This window comes from Rousettus aegyptiacus, unplaced genomic scaffold (assembly GCF_014176215.1).
Source record: "Rousettus aegyptiacus isolate mRouAeg1 unplaced genomic scaffold, mRouAeg1.p scaffold_m13_p_9, whole genome shotgun sequence".
NCBI lineage: Eukaryota > Metazoa > Chordata > Mammalia > Chiroptera > Pteropodidae > Rousettus > Rousettus aegyptiacus.
Window position 1 is genome coordinate 85,577,493 of NW_023416312.1, and position 27,261 is coordinate 85,604,753.

Below are 27,261 nucleotides of genomic sequence, written 5' to 3' on the forward strand. Positions count from 1 at the left end.
AACACACAATAAGCTCTGCAAAACTTTGGAAGCAGGGGCCTGCATCCATCATCAATACATTTATAAGCTATAAAACCAGAATAAGTAGTTTCTGAACAAACAACAGTTGATCTTATCAACTCTAAATTCCTTGAATGAGAGTTTCAGCTCATTTCCTCTCTGTCTTACTTCAAATGAAGCTCTGTTTAGGGGAAAAAAAACAGAAAGAGAGAGAGTCTTTGCCATCTGAAATCGTTTGAGAGCATACATTAACCATTTCTGTGCAGATATTTGCTGGCAAATTACAACCCAATACCTATTTTGTAATAAAACTACCACAGCATTAAACTGACATAATAGAGACAGAAATTCTTTTTAGTTGAGTTTTGGTCATGCAAGCACTCACTTTAATGTGGAAGATGAATTAAGCTCATCCTTGGGAAATCCAAGGGTAATGACCGAAACACAATGTGATTGAGCTAATTATCAACCAGGTGTGCTTTAAGGAGTTGATAGTTCAATCTATTTTTGCTAAGTGCACAAGCCTGTTTGGGAGAGGAGTTTATGTGAACAGGTCAGACACTGTGACTTTTCAGAGGGCAAAAGAGAATGTTTCTGCAGATCTTGCATTACGTTGGGCCAACAACAACCCTGTCAAATCATCAAGGTTAGCTTAAAACCTGGAAACTTTTCCTGACTGTCCAAGGACCCAGGGAGCTGGCCATACCCTGGATTCCAATGACAGTTGCTGTGATAAGCAACTGACCTATACTGCCTTGTAACAAGAGTCAACTTTTCATTTGTATATGTCTGATCTTCTCAGCTAAGTAACACACATATTTTGGTTTTGTTTTGTTTTATATCCACCATGATGTCTGACCTTATTAAGTATTTGCTGACTGAGGTCTTCTGGATAAAAAGTTAACTTTTTAACTACTTACGCATTGCTGTATGGATATTTCTTACATTTGTCTCTGTAAATGGAGTTCTGTATATGAAACAAACTATTTCATCGTTGTAGTTCATTATACTGAACAACGGTCTCATATAGTGTGGGACATGGAGCTGGGTGTATGCTGACCTCATGATATCCCCAACTAACCTCAGCACATGTTAATGAACAGTGCCCCACTTCTCTGAGGCCACATCTACCTTCTTACGGCCATCCCTGTTTCTTCTTCCATTGCTACTTGCTACTCCCTCCACACACATCTTTTTTCTCCTCACTGTTTCAGCATCTTAGGACCCTGGTATTCATAGCCACTACTAATGAACTTCAGTACACACTTCTTTTGGTTGTCCTCGTGTGCCTTCCTCAAACTGTACATCATCAGTCTTTTTCAATGAATCCCAGTCTACTATATTACAAGATCTCGAAGAATAGGGACTAAGTCTTAACCATCATCAAATGTAAATGCTACTTCCCACCCAACCCAGAAGCCTAGCCAAAGGAATGTTCAATACACAGTTTAACTGAATTCTAAGATTCTAAGTTTCCCACCAGTTATTGAAAGATCCTAATTCTCTAGGTAGCTATTAAACAAGTGACTGGACTAATAGTACAGCAATTATTAAATTCCACTTAAACTAAAGCAGAGAAGCAGAACACACACATTGTAACCACAGTAACAGTTCAATGAGATACTAAGTTGATTTTCATAGACAACAGACCAAAACCATCTAGGCAAACCATGCTCAAAGGAGAGAACTCTGACCTTCAGCTACACCTGGAACCAAAGTTCACCTCCAACCCACTGCCAAACACACACACACACACACACACACACACACATGCACACGCACATACACACACACACATACACACACAGATCCAAAGGACTGGCACATAATCAGAAGTTGAACACCAGAACGCTTTCCGAAGTGAAGGGTCCACTGTCCAGGAAGATCCAGTGCTAACACCCCTTACCATAAATGCCCAAGCTCCAAAGTCCTCCAATTAAAACTTGTCCCACCAGTGCCTCCACATACCTGTTCCCCCTATACCTTTAAAAACCCATCTCGAACCCTGAATCAGAGATTTTGGGATTTTGAGAATTAGCTTTCTATTCCCCTGGGTGGCAGCACTTATAATGAACTAGCCAATCTTTCTCCACTGCAATTCCCAGTGTTAAGTGTTTGGCTCTGCTAGCACCAGGTGGGCATTCTTTCTGTTCAGTATCAACATGCCAATTCACTTAAAGGTGCTGGTTCCTAGTATTCAAGCAAGTATTCTAGCAGAGACCTCTATGTTTTTCTGTACAGGGAAACGTCAATATTTGAATGTTAAATTTTGAATTTCCATTTAGAAGATAGCAATCAAATATTCATTGATTGTCTGGCAAATACAGGGCCCTGTGCAAAAAGTCTGTGAGAAAAAAAATGGATGTTTTCAATAAAGAATTGCAATCAAGTGGTGGCAGCAAGAACAAAGCAGCAGCCCTACCCACTTTTTCTTAAGAATCAGAGGCCAACCAGACAGACTAGCTGTGGCACCTGAAAATACCAGATGTATATAACTTGCTTCATGTGGAAGGTCTAAGGAGTAAACGAAAGTACAAGGATTTATCTTCTTTAAAACACAGGATATGAGATCTTATGTTGGACCTTTTTCAAAGTTCTCTCAGGGCTCTCCATTGCCTGAAAGTACCCCTCATGGAGATCTCAATGTTCAGTTACAGTCTATGTTCTCTTGGCTACTTTGGGTGGGAGAGTCACCACCATTGAGCATAGCAGGCTTCCAAACCAGCTCCAACTGGGCAAAAGGTGACAAAGAGGAAACTATTAATATCAAAATGCCCACCAAGCACCACACATGGGGAATCTGGGAACTTTTTCACAAGTAAGATTCATGTTTTCTATTGTCCATTTCTCTTTCCTTGGAAGAGTATATTGTTAAATTGTTTATAAAGACAATCACATGGGTTTTCCAGGAATTTGTTTGAATCAAACCAACTTCTATTTCTAAAGCAGATCAAATAAAAGAATTGTTGTATTTCTTTAACACACCACTACAAAAGTCCACCAAAAGAACCGTTTCTACAATAAATGCATTTAAAGACTTCTGAAATTCTACTTTTTGATTCAGAAATTGACTATACGTCAAATCTATTTTTAAAGATGGTATAACAAAAAAGCTTATAAAATATTAACCTAAGTGAATTTTAAGCCAAATATTTGCTTAATATTAGAATATTCTTTAGTTTAATTTGAATACAGTCTCAAACACAAGCACCAATTTCTTTATTTCACCAAAACAAATAATTTGCTCATTTCATATATACACATGTAATCCTCATTTCATTTGTATATATTGTATTAATATAACATATATATCATGTGTATATATACAAATATATTAATATGTCTCAATATTTTCGAGTAAAGGTTATATATCTGCAAGAAAAAGAAAAGATAATTCCTTTTTTTAGAAAAGAAATTTGAGCTTCATGTTTTTTAAAAACCCACTATCCCTAGAAATCCAAAAACATCTTCCCACATTGGAAATATAACTGATAGAGCAAAGGACTGCTTATCTCCAGGTTTCTAAAGCTGGCTGTGTAACCTGAAGGAAGTCACTTAGACTCTCTGAGTCTCAGATATGTTAAAACTGTGTCTGGCAAAGAATACTGTCAGAACCTACTTTTGAACTTACCCTGAGGCTGGGTCAGAAGATATAAAAGATCCTTTTCATTTCTAAAAATCATACATAAAGATGCCATGTAACTTTAAGGACTTATTTTAAAATATCTTATATTAACACAGTATTTGAGCCCTCACTATTTTAATAGGTAACAGAAACTACAGTGATACTTCAAGTAAACCTTTCTGAAAACGGAGAGTTTTACTTAAAGGACATTTTAAGATAATATATTACTGTTGCTTTCCCTCTTTTTCCTATATTTTAAAAAAATCATAATGCAAATATATTACTTTAGTTCTCAGAAGAATAACTGTCTCCATCTTGGCACATGGGTTTTGAAGATGGTGGTAAGGAACTTTTTTTTCTGATTATAAAATTTATAAATCTGCATTAGAGAAATTTTAGAATATACAACAGGAAGAAGATACTATCCATGATTCCACTATCCAAAAATAACGTCCCTTGATATTTTAGTATATTTCCTTACAGTATTTTCTTTATGTGTATTATAGTCAACTGGGATCATAATATTGCTTGATATCTTGCTTTTTTATATGTATTATTTTGTGATCATTTTACACTCTCATTAGAAATTGTTGAAAACACCATTCTTAATGGTTTCATCATAGTTTGCTCTACACAACCATTCTCAATTGTTCGCTATTATAAATAATGATACAATGAACCAACTCCCCTTATAAATACATTTTGTGCATATCTCTATTACTGAACAGGGACTTGTATCTCCTTTGCAGCAAGTCATTGGCAGAGAAGGAAAGGACAACACAATGGGAAGTCAATAGAGGGCTGATTTGTACCATTCCCGTCTCTCCCCTTTCTTACTTGCCTTTATGGCACTCAATCTTCCTCTCCCTCACTGTCTTAAATCTGGCTTTGGATTCTCATTGACTCTTACCCTGATGCACTGAGCAGAAGTGACTGAAGAGAAAGGCAGACACACACAAGGTTGCAGCTGGAAGAGCAAAGAAGGCACTGATGACCTGATCTATAGGGCTACCTGTTCTCTGGCTGGTGGTCTGCCCAGGGTGTACCATACAAGCAGAGACTAATTTTCCAAGCCTGTCTCAGAATTACAAGGGACCACAGCTATCCATCCACATAGCCCTGAGCCATGCCAATGTTCAGGCACAGATCCCCAAAGCAATCTAGACGATGGAATAGAAAGAAGTATAGCTGAAGTGTTCCAAATAACTCAATGTACTATAACCTTAAAATTAATATTAACACTCATCCATATCCAGGTTTTTTCTGATATATCTGACATTATTTTCGATAAGTACTTACTGGAAAGTTAGTACCAATCCCTCATCTCCCTCGCCAATTTTTTTCTTTGACATCCCAGAGCCCTCTTCCTCTGATCACAAACTGTATAACTGGACTACATACATCTTGTTAATAAAGGAATTGTTCTGTAAAATATGGTCTCCCCCTTCAGAGCATTGCAAACCTATTGGAAAGCAAAAAGAAAGATGCAATAACTGGCTAGAGAATAATAAAATTAAGTGCTAAGACTGTCAGGTTGGCAGTAAGTGCCCTGGGAATTCAGACACAGGAAAGAGGCAAGTTTGAGATGGACAGGAGTAGGTAGGTCTTAGCCTTGGAAATGGACAGTCATTGGCTACCCAAAAAGAGACAGGGAAGATGTTCCATGACCAACAAAGCTACTGAGGAGGAAATATGCCCCAATCAATAATCATTCTAACATATCTAGCCCTGCAGACTCAAATGTCGCCAAGAAGGCAGGAGCCACTTAGGCAAAATGTGCTATTTAGGTTACTCAAGTCCAGTTTATCACTAGGGAGTTTAAGAAACTCCATTATAGAGGAGAAGCTGAGATACTTCCAAGAGAAACCCAAGTCCTTGGTGAAGCAGCACTAAAGAAGCAGCAATAAAAAGAGAAACTAACAAACAACATTGGAGCCTACAGCTGTATGAAAACAAAAATGAAGAAAACTAACCTTTCCTAAAAGAAAACTGACATCTAAGTGCAAACGGCCTCAAGGGCACCTTTCATTTGCTTTCTGGCCATTTGTACATGACCTTATGCACAAAGTAAAGAAAGCAAATTTACCACAACATCTTTGCCCCACGGAGTACCATCTGCTCCTTTCAAAATAAATGTTTCCCTTGTCCTCATCAAGCACCAGTATTTTATATATTTAACTATCAGTAGACACTTTTTCTTAAAACCATTTCATTTAAAAAATAATGGGTTGGAAAATCATGTAATCAAGAACCCTACTTCATAGGGAAGTTATAGAACAATGGAAAGAATACATCTTCTACTGAGATTTGCCAACATATTTTGGCCATACTAGGGGAAAACATTTGTAAAATCGTGCTGTCTCTGCCATAAATCATTCCAATAGAATTCTTTCTGAATTTTTCAATCTCTACCCACTGAAATAATCTATGGGTTCTGATGGAGTTATCTGCAGGCAAATCATCAAGCTATTAACATTTGCCAGACCAGTGTGACTGTAAAGTTAACTGTGGTTGAGGTGAAAGGAGCTTTGAAGTACATAGCTTTCTTTCAAGTTACCCAGTTCCCCATTTAAGAATGCTCATCTGAGGGAGATCACACCTTCAGGTTATCGGTTGGAAAATCTCTTGTCAGATCAACCAGCCTAGGACATCTTAAGGAGAAAATAAAATCAGATCCATTCTCAAACAATCTCCATGCTTTGGCTCTGTAGAAATGTCAATCTAATGCTGTATGACAATGTTTATTTATCAGAAATTTGGGGTAAAAATCAAGGGAGTTGGTCAGTTGTGAAGAAGAGTTTGAGACAGAAACAAGGTGATACATGAAAAGATGAAAGATAATATTCAAAGTAAGAGGAGAAAAAGTGGGAGAGGAAGGGGGAAAAAGGACAAAAACGGGTAAGGGACAGAAATAGATGTTATTAAATTCATCTTCTTAATAGTATTGTCAGCATTATCCTTAACATTTAATATACCTGAAAATAGAAGAGAAAATTAATTCCACATAGATATACATGCTAAGCAGAACTGTAAGTCACAAAGGGTCACCAAATGGAAACATTTATAAGAATTCCACTTTCTTTAAACGTAGACTGTCTTCAATCATTCCGCGTCTTTTCATTGAAACAAGATCTCTTCTTTACCCCTGGTAAATGCTGATACCCCTGCCTCCCACGACATCACAGACAGTTTTCTAAGTTCTGAAAATGTATTTTTTATAAGTAGGAATGAAGAAAAAAATGGTGATGCAAGTGACTCAGGGACCAAGAATTTCTGCCATCATTGAAGAGGAGGGGACAGGCTGCATTAATATGTAGCTCACAATGAAGTTTGCGTCCAACATGCTTGTGAATAAGTCTTCTTTATAGACGGTAAACTGCATGTTAAATTAAACAATAGATATTGGGAAAGCTGCCAGTAATTTCGATAGAAGAAAATTGAACTGAATTGAATGTTTAGAGTTATGGAGTAGTGTAAATTACTTATAATGGATGCATTTATACAGAAGTCTGACAGCTTGAACTTTCATACATCTGAGCAACATCTAAATATCCATTCAAACAGATTTTGATTTAACAAGATAAATACCTGTATCTAGGTTCTTCCAGTATATAGCAAGCCATCACTCTTATCCATTAGCAATCAATCTCTTATTCTTCCTTCCTCATCTCCAGGACCCAGTCGCTCAAGGCACTTTTTCATCCCCATTTGCAAAAGGTATCTGGCTCTCAAGAATCTGGAATGCTGACCTTTTTTCTTTGGAAGAGTCGTATGTCTTTTACTTGTGAAGTTCATTAACATACTCGTGATCTAAGTATTTAGGATATATATTTACATATATGTGTTTTGAATTAAATGAATTAAAATTAACTTTAATCAATTTTTCTAAAAAATCAAGATCAAAATTAAAATCAATTTTGCTCTGAATATATTTGGGTTTGTTTTTTCCTCAGTTTCATAACATCCTTGATATAACTGGTGATACACACAAATGTCGAAGACCTGGACTCTACAGGTCTATTCCTAGATATAATAGAGAACACTATAAATTGTCTTCAATATAAAAATGTTTTTTGAAGAAAAATTTTAAAAATGCAAAGAAGACCAAATATAGTCTATGGCCATGCCACCCTGAACAAGCCTGATCCCGTCTGATCACGGAAGCTAAGCAGGGTCAGCCCTGTTTAGTACTTGGATGGAAGACCACCTAGGAAGACTAGGTGCTGTAGGCATTAAAAAATACCAAATACAAAAATAATAGATCATCTCACACTGAAAAACAGTCATTGTTGATATTGTAGTGTAAATTCCCAGGAGTTTTTTCCATACAGATTTAAGCTTACTTGTTTTCACACAGTTGTATTATACTATATACACAGCTTATATCTTGCGGAAACTACAAACTATAATGGCTTTATAACAGTCTATCGAATTGATATATCACAGGTTATATAACTATTTATCCTCTGTTATTAAATATTTTGTTGTTTCTAAATTTTTGTTATCAGAAAACACCTCTGTTCATAAGGCTTTTTTTTTCTTTCTATATTCAGGATGACTTTCGTAGGAGAAAGTCCCAGAAGTAGAATTATTGAATCGAACCATGAATATTTTCAGCCCTTCATAATACATATTGTCAAACTGCTGTTCCAAAAGGCTTGTGCCAAAAATGTATAAGACTGTCCATTTGACTAAATCTTCACTGGCAGTAGATATTTTTTTAAAATATTTTCCTTTCTTAATCTTCAAGTAAAATAAAAATATTGTCTCATTGTTTTCATTTACATCTCCTAAACTTTAACTCATTTTTTAAAAATGTTCTTTTGGGAAAGAGTGCTTTTTAAGATTTCTGTTAAAGCAGAAATCTACTGTCAGGTCCTAGTAGAGGCCAAAAGGAGAGAGAGAAAAAAAAAGAATCATTTAAAAACTCTTCAGGTACTTTTTTGTTCTGTTATTTGAAGACTATAGATGCCGAGCACTACAGTTCTTTATCAGCTTTCCCCAGCTGTACGTAAGGCCTTTACACTTGGAAAATTCACTCATTCTCTAAGCATTGCTGAGGACCCACCCTGTATCAAGCACAGTACTGGGCACCACGGATGTCACAGTAAACACAGACACCCTACCCTGTTCTAAAAAAGCCCCAGTCTACTGCGGAAGACATGAGGATTGTCCAGAGGAGTGTGGAAGTACATAACGAGGGAATCTAACCGAGACTTAAAGGGTCTAGCTGAGGCCTAATGCAAAAGCTGAATCTCCCCAGTTCTTTCTTTCAACTGTTGTTCGTGTGACATGATTTTTAGACCCATCCTGGTCACTATCTTCTGGATACACTCAACTTTGTCAATGTTAGCAAAATGTGGTGACTATACTTGAACATAATACTCCAGATGTAGTCTGATCAGCACACATGCTTCTAATACAGCCTAAAATTGTTTTGCTTAAAAAAAAATAAGCTACACCACATTTTGGCTCATATTAAACTTGTGATCAACTAAATCCCAAAGAACTTTTTACATAAACTGCTGCCAAGTCACATCTCTCATATCCTGTACATATGTAATTTTTTAAAACTAAATTCAAGATTTTACATCTATCACTGTTAAATTTCATCTTGTAGGTTTTGACCTAGAGTTCCTCCAAGTTGAGGTCATTTTAAATCTGGATTCTGTCATCCTATATATTAAACTACGCCACCCAGCTTTGTGTTATCTGCAAAGTGAAAAGCCTGTTTTCATGATCAACTATGACCAAAAATCTGCTTCTCTAAAGCAGGGCCCATGATATGGACATGGACTTTGTATTCTTCACAGTGCTAAGTAGAGTACCTTTTACATAGTAGGTGCTCAGTATTCATTAAATTAATGCCCAGGTAGAGCCAAAAACAGCCCTGTGGCCCTTCACTAAATACATCTTCCTCTAGGTTAACACTGAATCCGTTGCTCAACCAGCTGTGAATTTGCCTAGTTACTAGTTATGCAGTCAAATTTCACAACCTTATGCACCAGGGTACAGAAGACTCTCAAATGTTTTGCTAAAAACCAGACATCCTATATTTGTATTTGACATTCTGGCATGGTTTGTCTAATGTGGACATAATGATGCAGCCATGACATAAACAGACTACTAGGGGCTGTTTCATCATTTACTTCCCTGATACTTTTTCCCCAATCCCTACCCAGATTACAGGGAACTTTTACTTTCTACTTTCTTCAATATGAATATTTTTTAATATACAGTCCTTTTGGACTTTAGAGTCTTTACATTTCAGAGGTAAATTTTTAAAATAATTGTACATTAAAAACTGCATTCATAAAGTGAAAAAATAATATATTTAGAATCTGCAAAAAATATATTTTAAGTTGTTAGATTTTCAAAAAGGATAGACCTTAAAAGAGCCTACCAGTCCTACTCTCTCAAAACTCTATATCAAGCTTTACAGTTTTTAAAATAGCAGAAGCATATTACTTTTCTGTAGTATTTTACATGGAATATTAATTAGAGAACTGACAAACACTGATTCAAGGATTCCCAGTGAAACCTGGAACTGAGACTATGGGACTATATTTTGACACAAATATCCCTCCCTACTCCATTCTTGTTTCTTGAAAGTTTGAAATAAGAGATTTTAAGAAATAGACTATTAAAGAAATAAAAGAATTCTCAGAGAATGAGCAGATAATGTGCCCAGAATGATTAATGGCCTTTCAAAGATGAGCAAGTGTGGGAAACACATGACTCCTGGCGATGTGTGCTTTGTCTGCCAGATGGTGCCTGACCCCCAATCCCATCCCTCACCCCTTCTCTGAGCTTTGCCCCATCCATGATGTTCATTCCATCCTTGAATCCCCACTTCCACCTCATCCCTGATCTCTATACTCAAGGCTGAGGGATGAAGTGAAACTGAGGGATAAGGCAAGGCTGTCTGTTTTGCAGATTACTTGGTAATTTTTAGAATATAGCTGAATGTTTTAATAGTTTGTTTTGGATACTACTGCAGAAGTCCTCCCATATTAAAATGTTCTCATCAAAAAGTTCTCAGTATCAAAATAGCTGATCAAAATGTCATATAACCACCTATATGAGAGAATGAAAAATGTATCTAAGAGTTGGAAGACTTGAGTACTAGCTCCAACTTCTACCAACTGCCTGGCAGACCTTGGGGAATTCTATTCCTATTCTGATTCCATCTTCCTTGTAACTAGAAAGTTTGGACTAAATTATCTTCATAGTTTCTTCTCAAGTTATGATTTTCAGACAAACTGGTACTGTTATTTAACTATTTCATTTGGAATTACCTTACCTTTAAGCATCTCTGGATCAAGGAACATGTCCCATATTTCCACAGAAGGTATCACAAAATGTGAGCACATAATAGGTACAACCATTTCTCAATTGAATTGATTTCCTATTTGTGAAATAACTGGTTGTAATTAGTCTTCTGTTCAATAACTTTACTCTCTGAAGAGCATAGGAGAGTACAGGTAATCTTGGCTGCTGGTCAGACTCTAATAAGCATCAAGCCAAATTCTTTGCCTATAAGACATAAAAATTATAGACGGCCCAAGAAAATATCGAGCCTCCCAAATGAATCTGATGCAGAGTCCTCCATGACTCACTGTGGCCAGATGGTATGAAGCTTCCATGTGACCATCTTTTCAACTTTATCCCCTCCCCACTGTTCTTGCCCCAATTGGTATGTGCTAAGTTAAAGGTCAAAATCACTCTCTGTATTATATATAGCCCAAGAAGGAAAAAAAGTGGCTTGGCTGTTGAGATATTAACATTTTACATTTTAGAATAAAGCTTTTCATAAAACACAAGCATTTCAGTGATTTTCAAATTAGATTTTACCCATACCAAACTTTTATTTATGCTAACCATCGTAGTTTAATCTGTTTTGCTAAAGTAACAAATTCATTCCATAAATTTTCACTGAACTTCAAGTAAATGTTAGGTACTGTATTAGCTGTAGACAAGTATATATGAATGCAGGACATATAGAACAAATTACATGTTTGTTTAACTAGATATAGGTGAAAATGTGGGAAAACACATCAGCCTTTATCAACTTTTTGTGACAGTGAGTAAATACCCAACTCCTCAGATTAAGAAAAAAAAAAGTTATGTTCTAATTTTCTTATTTAGAAGACAATTCACCAAAGGCTAATAAGAGTAATTTTCTCTTTTGACACCATGCTGCCACTCCAGTCAAGCCTGATTAAAGAATGGTGTCACTGCAATTCTGGGCTCCCATACCTTACTAATAGAAGAAACTGAAATACTGAACAGATAAGCTAAATTTCTCAATGAGTCAATACTTTCTTTTAAGTATGACTTCACAAGAATGGTTTATAACTGAACTTTTGGCTGTATTTATCCCATTGAAAATTATGGCACCTATGGCAGATTTCTTCTTTTTAAGAAATGAAATGGTCACAGAGATACTGGCATAGTAAAAACAGCTCAAGCAAAGCATTTGGTTTGGCATGTGGAGAATCCTCAATGAGACATTGTCACCTGGTGATCTGTTATGAACTTCAATAAGATGTGAACTTTCTTACTTCTTTGATTCTTAAGTAGTATCAAGTTTAAAAATTTATACACTAGGTTAATATGTCACACAGAGAAGCTGACCGGTCCTTCACCAATGGGTATTTGGGCCTTCCCTAATCTATGGAAGTGGGTTTCAAACTCATTGTTTCAACACATTAGTATGTCCAGATCAGCTGTGAATATGTGTTTTGAATCAACTGTTACTAATACTGAACTACAACATTTGTAAGTAATTTTATTTTTAAATAAAATAGCAAATAGAAAGTTGCTTCTATACTATAGAAATACCATCACTAAATCGCTCACATTCCAATAGGCTTTCTAGTTCAAGAGAGAAGAAAGGGGCAGGATTACCACTGGTACACTGGGAACTGTGCAGAACCTAAACTGGCCCCACCTATGGGAGGGATCTGCTTGGGAACAGTGAATCTCAAGGACCAAAGAAAGCACAGATAGGGCTAAGAATTATGCTTAACTCCGGGCACGCAGTGTATGAAAGTTATCAAACTTATCTCTCATAATGGTTGGGAATTGCTCATCTGTAGAGTAAGTTAAACTTTAATTTTCGAGATACAAGGTTGTAATGAGTCCAGCTTGGGGGATTTTGAAGGGGTTGGTTTTATTGGGGAGGGAGGGCATTATTCGAAAGCAATTACCTGTCTGACTTGCAACTTTCTCAGCCTGCAAGTGATATAACAGAAAGTGGGAGAGTGACATTGCCTTAAAGTGATAAGGAGTTTGGAATTTGAAGCCAGAGAAGAAGAAATTCTTTTTTGGACCTGCTGAGTTTCAGTTGATGGTAGGAGATCTAAATGGAAAAAATACAAACATATGTAACTCATTTGAGCTAGTTTCCTCTTATGTATAACGGGCTTAAGACTATCTGTCTTGAAGAGTGCTGTGAGAATTAGAGATGATGTATATAAAGTTCACAGCACAAAGCCTGACTCTAAGAGAGCATTTTAGGACTGGGGCACGGGTAAGAAGTCAGAACTGGAGAACTAATTATTTTAAGGTGGCAACGGAAGCCATGAAAATGAAGAGTAGATAAAAAAGAGAGCATTAAAGACATTTCTTTGGAGAACAGTTACATTTGGAAAGAAGAGGAAGACTGCCATCACAAAGGAGAGAAGGAATGCTCAGAGAGGTAGGAGGGAAACATATATTCAGTGTCACAAGCCAAGAAAAGAGAAGCATAAAAGGAGGAGAAGGAAAAATAAGCCCCAAAGAATTCAGCAAAAAGTTAGTTGGTAACTTGCAGGAGAGCAATTGTAGTAAAGAGCCAGTGGCAGAAGCCAGGTTACAAGGTGTTTCAGAATGAGTGGTAAAGAAATGGAGCCAGCAGATGTAAACCACTCACTTGAGAAGAGAAAGTCAATAATATCTCAGTCTGACAGCTGGACTTGGTCCAGACACGCTAGAACAGACTTCAGCCATAAAGACTTAAATGTGGGATTTTAATATGGAATTTCTGATCGCTGCAGGTATAGAGGGGCCTCCCAAGGGAAAAACACATTCCTCCTAAAACTAAATATGGCTTTCATAAGCTCAACAAAGGGAGGCCAACTTTGGTTGTTTCTTAAATCTTCATGGCTTCAAGATAATACCACTCAATTCTAGGGACTGAAGAGAAGGAAAAAAAACAGAATGAAAAATTTAAGAATGTACAAGACTGATGAAGAATCTTCTCTCTCTGGTAGCCTTCCTGCAGAGATTTTGTTCTCAAAATTCCCAGACTAAGATTCCTAAAGGAGTGGAACATAATCAAGCCTCCTCAGGTTATAGGGGTTAAAAAAAAACTTGCCTAGTAACTCCAAATCAATCACCTCCTGCTTCCCTTGAATTACAAAAGTCCCTATTTTTAGTGAGTAAATAAATAACCCCCCAAAAAGCAGGGTAATTTTCTGAAAAAGCAGATAGGGTCCACAAAGCTGAATAGGACTTGTTTATTTGAAAGATTCAAATAAAAGGCATTTCAACTGGTCAGGAATATTTGAAAACTAGTAAGATGTGACAGGATTCAGTAGGGTAAACATGTCCTGCCTCCAGCCTCTTGGAGCCTCTAATCCTTATAACAAGTGAGGTCTTAAATAAAAGAAATAACAATACTGGCTACCATTGTTGAGCAAGCAAGTACCATGTGCCCTTTACTCACATTGTCTCATTTAATGTTCACAGTACCACTAGGAGGTTAGATATTATTAACTCCATGGATGCAGAGCACCTGGGCTAACCCTGGTACCAAAGAGCCTCTCAGGTTTCACCAACATAAATATCTTACCTATAACCTGGCCATCAACTTCTATTTTCTTGTCCCAATACTGCTTTGACTGCTTAGTTTTCAACCAGTTAAGAAAAAATAAAAACTAAACTTCCCTGTATCTTGTCCTCAACTTTATCTTATGACACAAAGGCTTTGGAAAAAGACTCAAGTTAAAATCCTGGATCTGCCCCATCTAATCTTTGTAGCCTTGGGCAAATGATTTCCTCAAATGGATAATAATGGTAACTCCCAGTGTTGTTAAGACTGAGCTACTAGTTCAGTGCCTAACACATAGTAAATAATCAAAACTTTTACTTTTTTAAGATTTTAAGTTTTAAGTCATAATTTCATGTATTCCTCATTCAAATAAGATCTATTTGTGTGTGTGTGTGTGTGTATGTAAAAGTTTTGACAGATACTTCATCATATACATGTGGTCCTTTTTTACCAAGCTACACACACACACACACACACACACACACATAGTTTTATATTCCATTCTTTATAAAATTTTAACATATGATTTTTTCATAAAACAAAATATTTTTTGAAAATGTTGTTAATAGCTTTATAATATTCCATTGTGTTGATACACAGAATTGATTTAATGGACACAACATTAATTAAACAGAAATAGTTGCCTTTTAACCAAAGTCTTGAGTACTTCAACCCAGAGGACAATTCCAGTAAGATTTACAGGGAAAAGGAAGTTTCTGTTTCCTTTAAATTATACCTTATATTTGGCCACCATGCTTCTAGCTGCCTCTGTCAGGAGTTATGAGCTTTAATGTTGCCTGTGGACATCTAAGCAGAAGCTATGGAAGTCAGACTTTGAGGCCACATCCTAGGAAACTACCAGCTTGAAAAGAAGTACGTAACACTGTGTACATTCAACCATAGTTATTCATAATGAAATGCACATTCTGAATATTTTAACAAGGCACATTACCATGCATTTTGTGACATCAGGGGAGCATTCTTAAACCAGAGGACTGGTTCTCATTAAGATACCCAAGATGGCTTGGTAAAATATATTATGGTATACTCAAACAACAGAATATTGCATAGCCATTGAAATAAGAGTATGGGGAAATATTCACAAGGTATTGTTAGGTTGTTTAAAAAGCAGGGTATAAAATAGTATGTATATTATAAGCCATATATATAGCTGTAAAGAGTGGTTATCTCTGTGTCTTAGTATCATGAGTGAATTATTTTCTTCTCTATCTAATCTGTATTTTTGAATTTTCTAAAATTAATGTTTTATATGAATAAAAGTTTCTTAATTTTAAAAAAAAGGTCAATATTCTTCATTTGTCCACCTTCTAAACCCCTATTATGGTATGTACTACCATTCCCTATGTAGTCCGGCTTATCGAGACTTCACTATATTGACAATAAGAAATAACCCTTAGGGAGTGCTAATAGAGTACTAGAATTAGAGTCAAAGTTCTGACTTGGAAACTAAACTCTACCACTTCCTATCTTAATGTCCTGGGCAAATCACTTAATCTCTTGGAGCCACAACCTGATTTCTAAAGTAGGAAACAATATTATGTACCTCACAAAGTCGTTGTGAGTTTAAGTGAAACAATGCAGGTGCAAGCTCCTGTTCCCATACATGGTGCACAAAAAGTCAGTTAAACCTAGTTTTAATACCTTTCTCAGCAAGATAGAAAGTACAAAGTGACTCTCATTTTAATTATTCGATTAATACTGTTTCTCTTTTCATTCGGTGTGTTCTCATGTGTTCAAACTGGAGTCTGGAGTCTGAGAAAGAATACACAGTAGAAAAGATGTCAATGAGAGAATGCCTGAGAGAATGGAGATAGACAAATACCTGAGTAGCGCACAGTCCTTGTATCAAGTGCTAACTAGAGATGCCTGATCACAAACCAAATCTAAATTAATAAAGTTGATTACTCCTACCTACCCTGTAACCATGACTTAAACCCAAAAAGAACAGAACCTCAAGTTTAAATTTCAAAATTAAATGGTCTAGTGTTAATGCAGCCACAGTTGCCAGAGGCACACATTTCATTTAAGTTGGTGGGGAATGTATTTACGAGTGTTATTAATAGTCAGAAGGGAGGGTTAAAGGAAGCCCTTGTTGAGTTCATGACAGACGAAAAGGACTATACAATCTATGTTAATTACGTTCTCGTTTGCTATATGATCTTATGGGAACAGATCTGTCGTCTACTATGCTAATGAGCACCTAAAACTGAGACTCTGTCATCTGAATTTTAGTACTGCCATTGGTTTTTCCAAATGCAGGGTCTTATTTGTCCTAGAGAGGAAAAAAGGAAGGTATTTCCAAATGAAAGTTAAATAATAAGAAGAAGAAGAAGTAGAAGCCTCCAAGCCTTTATCTTCCTCCCCTACCATCTCTCAAATACAACTGATTTATCAATCTATAACTCACAATTTCTAAAAAGTAAACTGAAAAATGTGATGGCATTAAATATGAATAGCCATCTACTCAGTCTCTTTGAGGAGAGCTAGAACTCCAAACTCCAAATACAGGACACCAAAAAAGCCTGCCCTTAAGCAAAAGGTACTTACAGCCTACAAATTCAAAACTTTTTAAATGTAGGTGAAAAAGTGAGCTCTTCAGTCAAAATTCCCACTTTTTAATGTCTGCAATATTATCTAACCTTCAGAATTGCATTAGGGTTAGAAATGGTATACTTTGTATGTTTTTTGAAAAATGATGTAAATCAAAAACTACTATAAGTCTCAAAATATCAGATAACATGAATGGTTTTATTTTTTTATGACTCTACATGAACAGGAAAGGAATGAATGGGCTTCAGAAACCTCTAGTTTTTCCAACAGCTTTCTTGCAGAATAATAATACACTTTTGTAATGAAATATAAGATTATAAATTGCCAAATTGATTTTACATCAGTGGTAAAAAGTCATAAGTGACTAAGCGTCCTAAGGTGACCTAGTATGTTACAGAAAATGAAACCGTAGTATACTGACAGTTTAATTGGTTTAGCAAGAGTTCATATCACTTGGCTGAAATGCATCATTGGCGTTTTTATCATTACTTCTTATTGCAGCTTTAAAAATAAAGTAGATGACAATCTTGTGAAATGGTTTTTGTTGTTGTTGTTGTTGTTGTTGTTTTTACTGAATCAGGTTCCTGTCCTTGACTTTATTGTTATGCCTAGCTTTCTAAAGCAATGTTTACAAACTGCCTCTGCCTTTTAATATATTTTGAATAGTGAAATTTATCTCCCAACTTGATCTCTTTGAGCCAGGAGACGGGAAAACACTAGTGTATAGTCCGTGTGAGGAACACCAAAACAGATGGCATCAAGGAGTTAAATACCAGAGTGGATAGCACCTTGACATTTATTGCTGTCTAGTGCAAACCAGAATATATAATTTGACTCTTTTACAACATTAGGAGAGCAATTTAAATGCGTTAGGACTTGAACTATCAAGACGCTGTCTCCTGTCTCCTGTCTCCAGATGTAATTACAAGACAAGACTATTAAAGCAGTCTTATAAATACGAGAGGAGCTGAGACTGTGAAGGGCAACAGAAGCGGAAAGACCTACCTCCCCAGCAGTGGCAGCTCGTTTTCTGACAGAGCAATCCCTGTGGTAGAACAGGAGGCCAGCTCGCTAGTCAGGAAGCTCTCCTCTACAACCACTGGTATCAAGTGAAATTCTTGAGTTTAACTGTGATCCATCACAGTAAACTAGGAGCAGATATAATATTGCACCACCAAGAACATACTAGGCCACTTTGCCTCCATTGCACTACTTCAGGTTAAATGGGCAGATTTCAGACACCTGTCTAGTTAATTGAGATGCTTCATACTATATATGAGGAGCTCACAGTGCTAGGTAATGATGCATTTTAGTAAACTCAGGCCATGCTAGGTTGGTGTTCTCCAAAGCCCAGTAGGTGGTGACTCCCTAAATGGTAACTTTCACTTGTTTGCCCGATCCCATCTTTTCAGTGGCATTTAAGTATCCATGTGTGTACATATAAATATCAAAAGGAATCAAAACATTCATCTGCAAATTTCACAATATTCCTGGAAATAAAGTTATAGAGAAAGAATCTCCAGTTACTTATCGATATGATATTTTCTTTACAAAGATCATTTCTTCAAAATATCAAGTATACAGCTACCATGTTAAAGAATTATATACAAAAATGGCAAAAGTATGAGGGAAGAGGGGGCTCAGCTTGGCCATCATAAAACCACAGGTTGAACCTAGAGATTCTCAGCAGGGAGCCAAGTTAGAGCAAGTACACGGGGAAGGAGACTGTTAGTTCTTAGTAATAGGATTCAGTGTGTATTAGGATGTAGTGTGGATTAGGATGCACTGCTCCTAGGTGTATAAATTGGTCAAAACCTTCTGGAGGGTGATGTGGCATTAAGTATCAAGACCTTTTTAAAAGTTCATATTTTTTGATGCCTTAAATTTACTTTTAGGTCTCTATGCTTAAGGAAACATCAAAAGTGAGCACAAACATATATTTACACAAATGTTCATTGCAGCATTATTTGTACTGGCGTAAAATTGGAAGAAAAACTAAATGTACATCAATAAAGGGTTAGTTAAATATATTATGCATATTAATAATTACGCATAGGTGAACTTTTAATGGCATGTGGAAATTCATGTATACATTGTTAAGAAAAAGAGCAGAGTTCAAAACTGTACATAGTAGAATATATCCTGTGTCACCTCAATCCTATGTACTTTCAAAAATATCAAACAGTGCAGTGAAATAAAAAAGCAAATGATTGAGCTGAATCATTCCAATTCTAGCTCTTGAATCCTGACTATTCCAACCCTGAATTGAAATCTGACCCAGCCAGCACTGGTCCTGACTTGATCTTTATGTGCCTTCCTTTCCCTTTTACTAAACTTGGACTTACCCACCCTGATGTGTTGTACTCTATACCAACCCAGCTGACCCCTCTGTAATTTGTCTTAGTCATGTTCTGTTAAAACTTCTCAGATATACCTGCCTCCCCTAGCTGGGGACTATCCTGCTTCTCGCCTGACTATGAGGGGCCTCTGGTGTCCTTTGTGAGCCAGTCAGTCTGGTTGCCATTGGGCCATTAAGCAGTTCTAGACCTGCTCCTGACCCTCTGCTGCCCCCTAGCAGTCGGCAGCCATGCTGCCCCATCTAGAACACAGGACTAGCTTTACCTTTGGGCCTAGTCTGTACACTACCAGTTGACTTGGTAACCTTAAAGCCAGACGAAGGGAAGTCTGGCTGAAATCGCCTAGATCCCCTGGGATAATGACACTTGGCAGGAAGTAGCTCAAAGAAAATGACCTTCTCATCTTCCTTTTTAAAAGAAGGCTGGAGGGAAAGGAGGAAGAAAGCCTAGCCTTGCTCTTTTTCTTCATACCGAGAAATGTTCTTCCCAAAATAGCACTGTGGAAGACCCAGGGGAATCTCAGACTAGTGTGTCCCAGCTTATAAAGGAGCTTCCCAGCTCTGAGCATGGAGGATGGGGGAGGCAGCAAATCCTTGGGCCTTAGGGAAATAAATATATCAGTGACTTGGCCCAGGGGATACTTTCTAAACCTCTCTACTCACTACGGGAGTGACCTCAGGAACTACCAGCTGTGCACAGGTGGCAGAAGCCTTTGATGACTGGTTTCCTCTTCCCCAGAGTCATTTAGCAGCAGGAAGGGGTGTGGGGTAGAGGGAGCAGCTGTTTATTCTCATGACACTTCCCACTGCTGAAGACAGCTCTTTGATTGATCCCCCCTCAGAAGATCTAGCTTGTTCTCATGAGACAGAAACAGTTTGGGGATAGATGGGTTGTGCAATTTCCTCTGGGTCAAACACTGGATCCTCAGGAGGAAAAAAAACTTTCTCCAGTGCTATCTATTGTTGGGAGTGAAAAGAGGTGACTGCAAAGGTACCATCATCCCTACACCTTCCCACCTTTTCTTCTGACCCTCTTAGAATCTATTAACATAAGCTCACATGGGTTCATTCACTTGGTCATCACTACAACTCTAAGAGATAGATTCTTCTACATTCATTTTTAAGATAGGGAAACTGGAGCTTTAAGAGCTTAAGTCTCTTGCCCAGGGTCACACAGACACAGAGCCAGGATTTGAACTCAATCTTAGAACTAAGAGAGCCATTAGTATTAAAAACAGACTTCAAAAAAGAAGCCTTACGCTCCCCACCCATGTACTCCTTGCCAACACGCGCGTGCGCGCGCACACACACACACACACACACACACACACACATGCCAGCGATTATTTATCTTTTCCAGCAAAGAGCAATTTAATCTCCTTTTAGGAAACAAAATCTGACCCATTTCGTCAGGGAGAGGAGACAGGCTGAGAATAGACAAGCAAGCGAAAGTAAAAATCAAACTTGCTGAAAACAGGAAGTAGAGAAAGCAGGCTAGAAGCTCTGATCAGAGAGATGAGACACAATAGATCTCAGGCACTTCTCCCCCATTTGTGAGATGCTCTAAAGCAAGAATTTCAGAGAGAATCATCTAAATCATATCCTCTGTAGAAAGAACCCCAGCCAAGTCCAGCCCAGTTCAAAATAGAGGATAGGGTTTGTCTGATCAGTGGGAGCCTTACCTGAATTCTAGAATTAGTTAAGAATAGGAATCTAAGACAAAAAGGGGGGAAACTGGAAGAATCTCTAAGAGGAGAGGAGGGCTGTACACTCCAGCTAGCAGGGCAAAGGACTAGGGGACCACCCTGAACAGCATGGAACAACTACAACACAACAGCTTGCTGGGCCATGGCTTTCCAGCCCTAGGCTCGGCAGTGGCCCAGGCCCATTGTTTATTTGCATTGCAACAGCATATCACCCTCAAGCTAGATCTCCCAAAGATGATAACATCAGCTTCCATTTAATTATAAAAAGGAACAATCAAAATAAGCAGATGACTCTAGGCCTTCCTTTACTGCCACAGGTAGAATTTCAGTGTGATGATACTGACAAATGTCAGGTTTGGGGGAGAAATGGCATAATCCTGAGATGCTCTGCTTGGTCACTCTCTGACCCAGGAACATTGTTTTTAAAAGAAAGAAGTCATCCTGAAGTTCTGATGATTCTAAATTTGGGGATCACTATCGGATACCAGTGGTTTTTACATGGCATTTACACATGAAGACCTTTTCAGCGAAAAATTTATTCCAAACTTTTCAGCATAACACTGGCTGGAAAATATTCCACTACATGCTGGGACAGGACTGCAATTGAAATTCCAGTCACTGTTAAAAGATGCTCAACATTTTTGAAGCTATTTCCTACCTATGAGTTTATCGTACAATATATAGAACCCAACTGGCCACTTTAAATGATTCTAGAAGGCAACTGTATATCAAACTCCTCCATAATGGATGTTTTTAATTGTTAAAGAAACTCATCAGTCCTCAGTAATCATTTTAAAGTAAAAATGATTCACCTCTAACTACAAGCTAGTGCAGCCCCTGTCCCTATTCTAGAAGCCATGACCATGAATAACTCCAATCACCTCCAATTCTGGAAGTACTAATTACCTCCAGGGATACTACACAGGCAGCTAAAAAGCTGGATGACCACAAGCAATTAACTAATCAATTTGGCTTGAAATCTCCCCCAGCACAACTGGCAGAAAGCCATACAAGAAGTCTAAACGGCAGTCACCTATTTGAGAGGAAACAAAAGGTTTAAGCCTCCCACACTACATTAGTAAGCTTCCATGGTGCCCAAAATCACCACAGTTCTAATCACATGTTGGAATTTAGGCCCTACTCAGAAAGCAAATGGATTACTCATTGTCAAAAACATGTTAGCCCATTATCACCCATTATCACACTAAGCAGCTCTCACCTAGAAAAACTGACTGAATGGGAAGGAGGTGACTCAGACCAGGATGAGAAAAGGTGACAAAGAAAAGAATGTTTGTGGCAACAGAGGTATGACGTGCGGGGGGGGAGGGGTGAACAGAAACAAAGGCCCTCTGGTTCCCATATTCCTTAAAGAGGAAAAGAAGATGGTTGTCACAAATAATCTCAGCAGTCTAATATCAATCCCAAGCCAGATTTCAGCAGAATATTTGTGAGCATTTCGAAATGGAAGAAATAATCACAAGAAGGAGGCATAGTTTTGTGAGAACAAGTCATGCCACACTAACCTCTTTTCCTTTTATGATGGGAGTACTGGGCTGAAAACCAAAGAACTACAGTGAACATCCTGCTTCTGGATTTCAACAGGGCCTAGGACAGAATGAACAGTCATGCCCAACATAGATTGCTATGAATTGTAAAGAATACCACTGGCTGGTTCCTTCACTGCTTTGGTAGCTGTGCCCAAAAGTGCCAATTAATAGATTAATATCAATCTAAAAGGAAGTCTCTTATGAGGAACCTGCTCTGCTCTGCTCAGCATTTTTATCAATGACTTAATAGCATAAATGGTACACCAATGAAAGTTACAAATTGCATGAAGCTAGAAGGGATAGTTAACCCATTTCAACATCCTGATGATCTCAATAGGCTAGAATTTTGGCTCAAATTTTAAAAGATGTCATATATTAATATGAGACCAACATCCCAAACATGCAATGAAGGCTGGTGACACAGTTTGAGAATTTTGCTTGACTTTAAGTTCAACACTCACTAACTCAAAAGTAAGCGTCTTAGGTTGGCTGCCTCAATAAAAGTATATGTGGACTATAGGAGATGATTGCTGCCCTGTGCTCTGTATTGGCAATTCTGGGCACTGCAATTTAGGGGCATAATCACCAAGTAGAAGCCTATCCACATGAGAGCAACCAATATGATGAAAGAATTACAAGGAGATTGATTTTGGCCCAAAAAAACATAATGAACTAGCAATTAAAGTTGACCACAAATTAAATTGGCTGCTTCTTAAGGGAGTGGATTCTTCATCAGAAGAGGTTTTCACTCCAAAACCAAATGATCACTGACACGGAATATGTTGTACAGAGGACTCACACAGAGGTAGGAGGGTTGTATGTGATGACCTCTAAAGCGCCCTGTCAACTCTGAGATATTGTGACATTATGGAACCATCTTCTTGATTTATAGAACTGAAAAATAATACAAAATTAAAGCCAAACCTCTGGGTAGTGAATTAACACATGAAAGGAAATATTCTGAACACAGTAGAGAGACTAGGGAAACAGCAGACAATCCCAGTCCTTTCTTCCTCCAAACTCCTTAGCTGCAGGGGTCTTGTTTGCATGGATAGCTTGGGAGTTTAAATAAACTTCACTTGGGTGGCTGAGATGGTTGTAATGAGGACCAGGGTGAAGAGAGTCAAATGGTGATGTGTAAACAACTTATTTCCCTACCTTCTGTGAAAACAGAATTCGATGTTTTTCTATAGAGATTTATATGGCTAAGAACAAAAAAGAAAGAAAAATAATGAACTAATCCACTTTAAGAGGACATTTGTTAAATATAATTATAACTCAATCTAAAGCAAAACATTTCTTCTATAAGGCCTTTAATTAAGAGAGAAAAATAGAGTGAGCATGACCATAGACAGACTGACCTACATTTTTTTGGAATACAGCTGAATACTATCATGTGCATGTCTGAAAGTGGCCAGCAGTACCTGGCATACAGTAGGTGCTCACTAAATAGTCGTTGCCTGGCTGACAGAAAAAGGAAAAACAATAAAGTTTTTGAAGCATCTAATCAAAAATGCCCTCCAAATTCAAGCCTGCAGTATGACAGCAGGATTTAGGTTTTCTGCTTGAGGCAATTAAAAGGGCTGAATCAGGAGGAAGTTGTGTTCCTTGGTTTCTGGCACACTGAAAAAGGAGAACACAATTTCCTAGGCAGACTGCTAAGGATCAGCTCTCTAAAGCAGGGATCCCCAACCTCAGGGCCACGGACCAGTAGAGTCCTGTTAGGAACAGGATCTCACAGCAGGAGTGAGTGGCTGGCGATTAAGCAAAGCTTCATCTGTATTTGCAGCCGCTCCCCAGCACTAGCATCACTGCCTCAGCTCCACCTCAGATCATCAGGCATTAGATTCTCATAGGAACACTGGTTCCTGGTGCCAAAACAGTTAGAGATCCGTACTTTAGAGTAATCAATTATGTGCTTCCCCAATGAGCTACAGAAAATCCTAGCTCTCTCTGCACATTGGGAGGAAGTAGAGAGCTTGATGATGGCCTACCACACCTAAATATCTTGCCCAGGACCCAACATTCAAACTTCTAGGAGGTTCTGCTCCAGGAATAGCCTTTCATGTTCATGAAAAGATATGAATAAAGATATGCCCTTCAGCACTGTGAGTAAAAGAAAAAAATCAAGAACATAACTATACAGTTGCTGATAAGGTAGTGGATAAATGGGGATATTATGCAAATGTTTTTAAAGGACACAATGATTTTTAACTGAACAAATAAATAATAAAAATTAAAAAGACAAAGTCTTTACTTGTTTTGGAAGATGCCAAAGATATAGGAAGTGAAAAAGCATGTTACAAAATGGTATGTATCACATGGTCCCATTTATGTAGGAAAAAAAACCTGAATAAGTTAGTACTGAGTGTGCATGTATGTACACAAGTACATTGAACAGGATCCTAAAGTAGGCTGGAAGATCACTTCCTTCTATTCGCTGTGAAAACTGCCTACACTTGTGATAGTTTTACTCCCACTTCTCTTTAATTAAATGGAAAGCTCATTGTATATAACTAAATAAATCAATCTTGCTATTGGGAAAAGTTTGAACACGTCAGTGTTTGCAGTTGGTGAAGTTAGTAAGGTAGAAAGATATAAAATGGGGACTTTCACTTTTTTACTTTCACTTTTTACTTTTTCAGTATTGTTTCTTTTTCTAAATTAAGCATGTCTAAATACTACATGCGTTTTTCCATCTCAAAAAACTACATTTATAATTTGAAAAACTACAAAAGTGAAAAAGGAAGAAATCTCCACTCTCTGACTTAGCCTCCTGGAAATCCACAGAGGGCCATAGTGAAGGAGTCCAGCCAGGCCTGCTTAGATTCCCTGCTCCACTCAATGCATTCCCATTCTCTTTCTTGGGGTGGCGGGGGGGGGGAGGAAGGGGAGACTGGTTCTCAGGGTAGGACATGCATAGCCCTAAACATAGGAACAATTTATGAATAAGCAATTTTTGCAGAAAGTCAAAACCCTAGGAGAAACAACAACCTTTTCAAAGCCTTCTCATTAGGAATAGCATCAGTGCCCACTAATAAAATTAAGTAAAGCACCTACCAAAATACTTGACATTGTCAAGGAAATACTTCCAAGGAAGAAAACCTGGCACTTGAGGCAAACAGAAATTCAGTAAAATGAAGGCGCTGATTCACATAAGCCTCCAGGCAATAAAACCTTGATACACATGTCCTTTTCTATCAAATCTTCCAAGACAACATGCACATACACTCAGGCTGTTTAGGAAAAGAATATCAGGCAGCACTGAATAACTAGAGTCAATCAACAAAGCACACCAGTAAATCACTTGTAAGCTCCTCTTTGGTTAGTCGCCAAGCAATTTCCATGCTATAAAAAGAACACTTCGTGAAAGAAAGATCAACACACAAAAACACCTCATGGACCACAGTCTTCCTCATCAGAATGAAAATGTGAGCCAACTCAGAGAAATGGGAAGAGAACCAGTTAAGAGTTAGAAGGCCAGTTCTCCAACTGCTACTTGCCAGTTTGAGACTTCAGGCCAGTGGTTTTCAACAGCAGGTGAATTTCCCCTCCAGGACATTCTTGGTTGTCACTACTAGGAGTAGAGGCTAGAGATACTGTTAAACATTCTACAATACACTAGACAGCCTACCTACAACAAAGAATTAGCCAGCCCAAGATAATGCCGAGGTTGAGAAACTCTGTTTGAGGCAAGTCACTTTACATTATCCTCAGTTTTCTTACCTGGAAAATAGGCACCAGGTGTCTCACAGAAGTAAAAATGCTTTAAATAATTTAGCTTTATATAAATGTAAGTTTATCTGATCCCGGGGTCATTTTAGTATTTCAAGTCTATCAAAAATGGCTAAGAACTGTACATTTTCAGTTTCAAAGTTTAATTTGGACTTTTAGAAATCCAAATTGTTTTTAAAAAGTAGTTTATGAAAAAGCCATAGAAGGCTTCCTGGTGAATGTAGTACTTGAGGCAAAAGACAGTATAGAACAGAGTCTGAGAAACCAGGCTCTCGAGTGTGTCTGGGGTTCAAATTCCAAATAGCTTTGTGATCATAGGCAAATTATCGAACAGCTATAAAACACAGTATTGATAGCACCTACGGTTATTATGAGGACTCAATGAGTTATATATATATATATAATGAGCTTAGAACAGTACTTGGTAGATAGTAGACAGTTATTAAATATAGGCTAGTATTATATTTTAAGGAAGCAAACCAGAGAGATACATAGAGGAAGGTAACCTAATCCAGTGGAGTGGATGGGTCAGGGAAGGCTTCCTAGAAGAAATGGTACCTGAGTTACATCTTAAAAACTGATGTACACTAGAAGAAGGGTATAAAACTGAAGGCAGGGAGACTAGTTAGGAATCAGTTAAATAGTCCAGGCTAGAGCGAGGGCTCAATCTAGGGCAGTGGTTGTAGGGATGGAGAAAAAGTATAACCAACAGGTCTCGGGAATGACTGACTGTGGGAGAAGAGAAAGCAGGAAGGAGTGGGCAGATAGTAGTACTTGAACAGGTTACTTACCTCTCTCTCTTAGCTTCAGTTTTCCTCATCCATAAAATGGAGATAATACCACCTACCTAACAGGATTAATGTAAGGATTAAGTTAATTTAATTTTAAAACCCATAGCATACTGG

At 37.7% G+C, this 27,261-nt stretch overlaps 1 protein-coding gene and 1 pseudogene across 1 annotated transcript in view; one reads left to right on the forward strand and one right to left on the reverse strand.

Annotated features, from left to right (window-relative positions):
• GPC3 (glypican 3) overlaps positions 1-27,261 on the reverse strand; it is a 409,732-nt gene that overhangs the window by 333,455 nt on the left and 49,016 nt on the right. The window lies entirely within an intron of this gene.
• On the forward strand, positions 7,739-7,857 carry LOC118608536 (annotated as a pseudogene).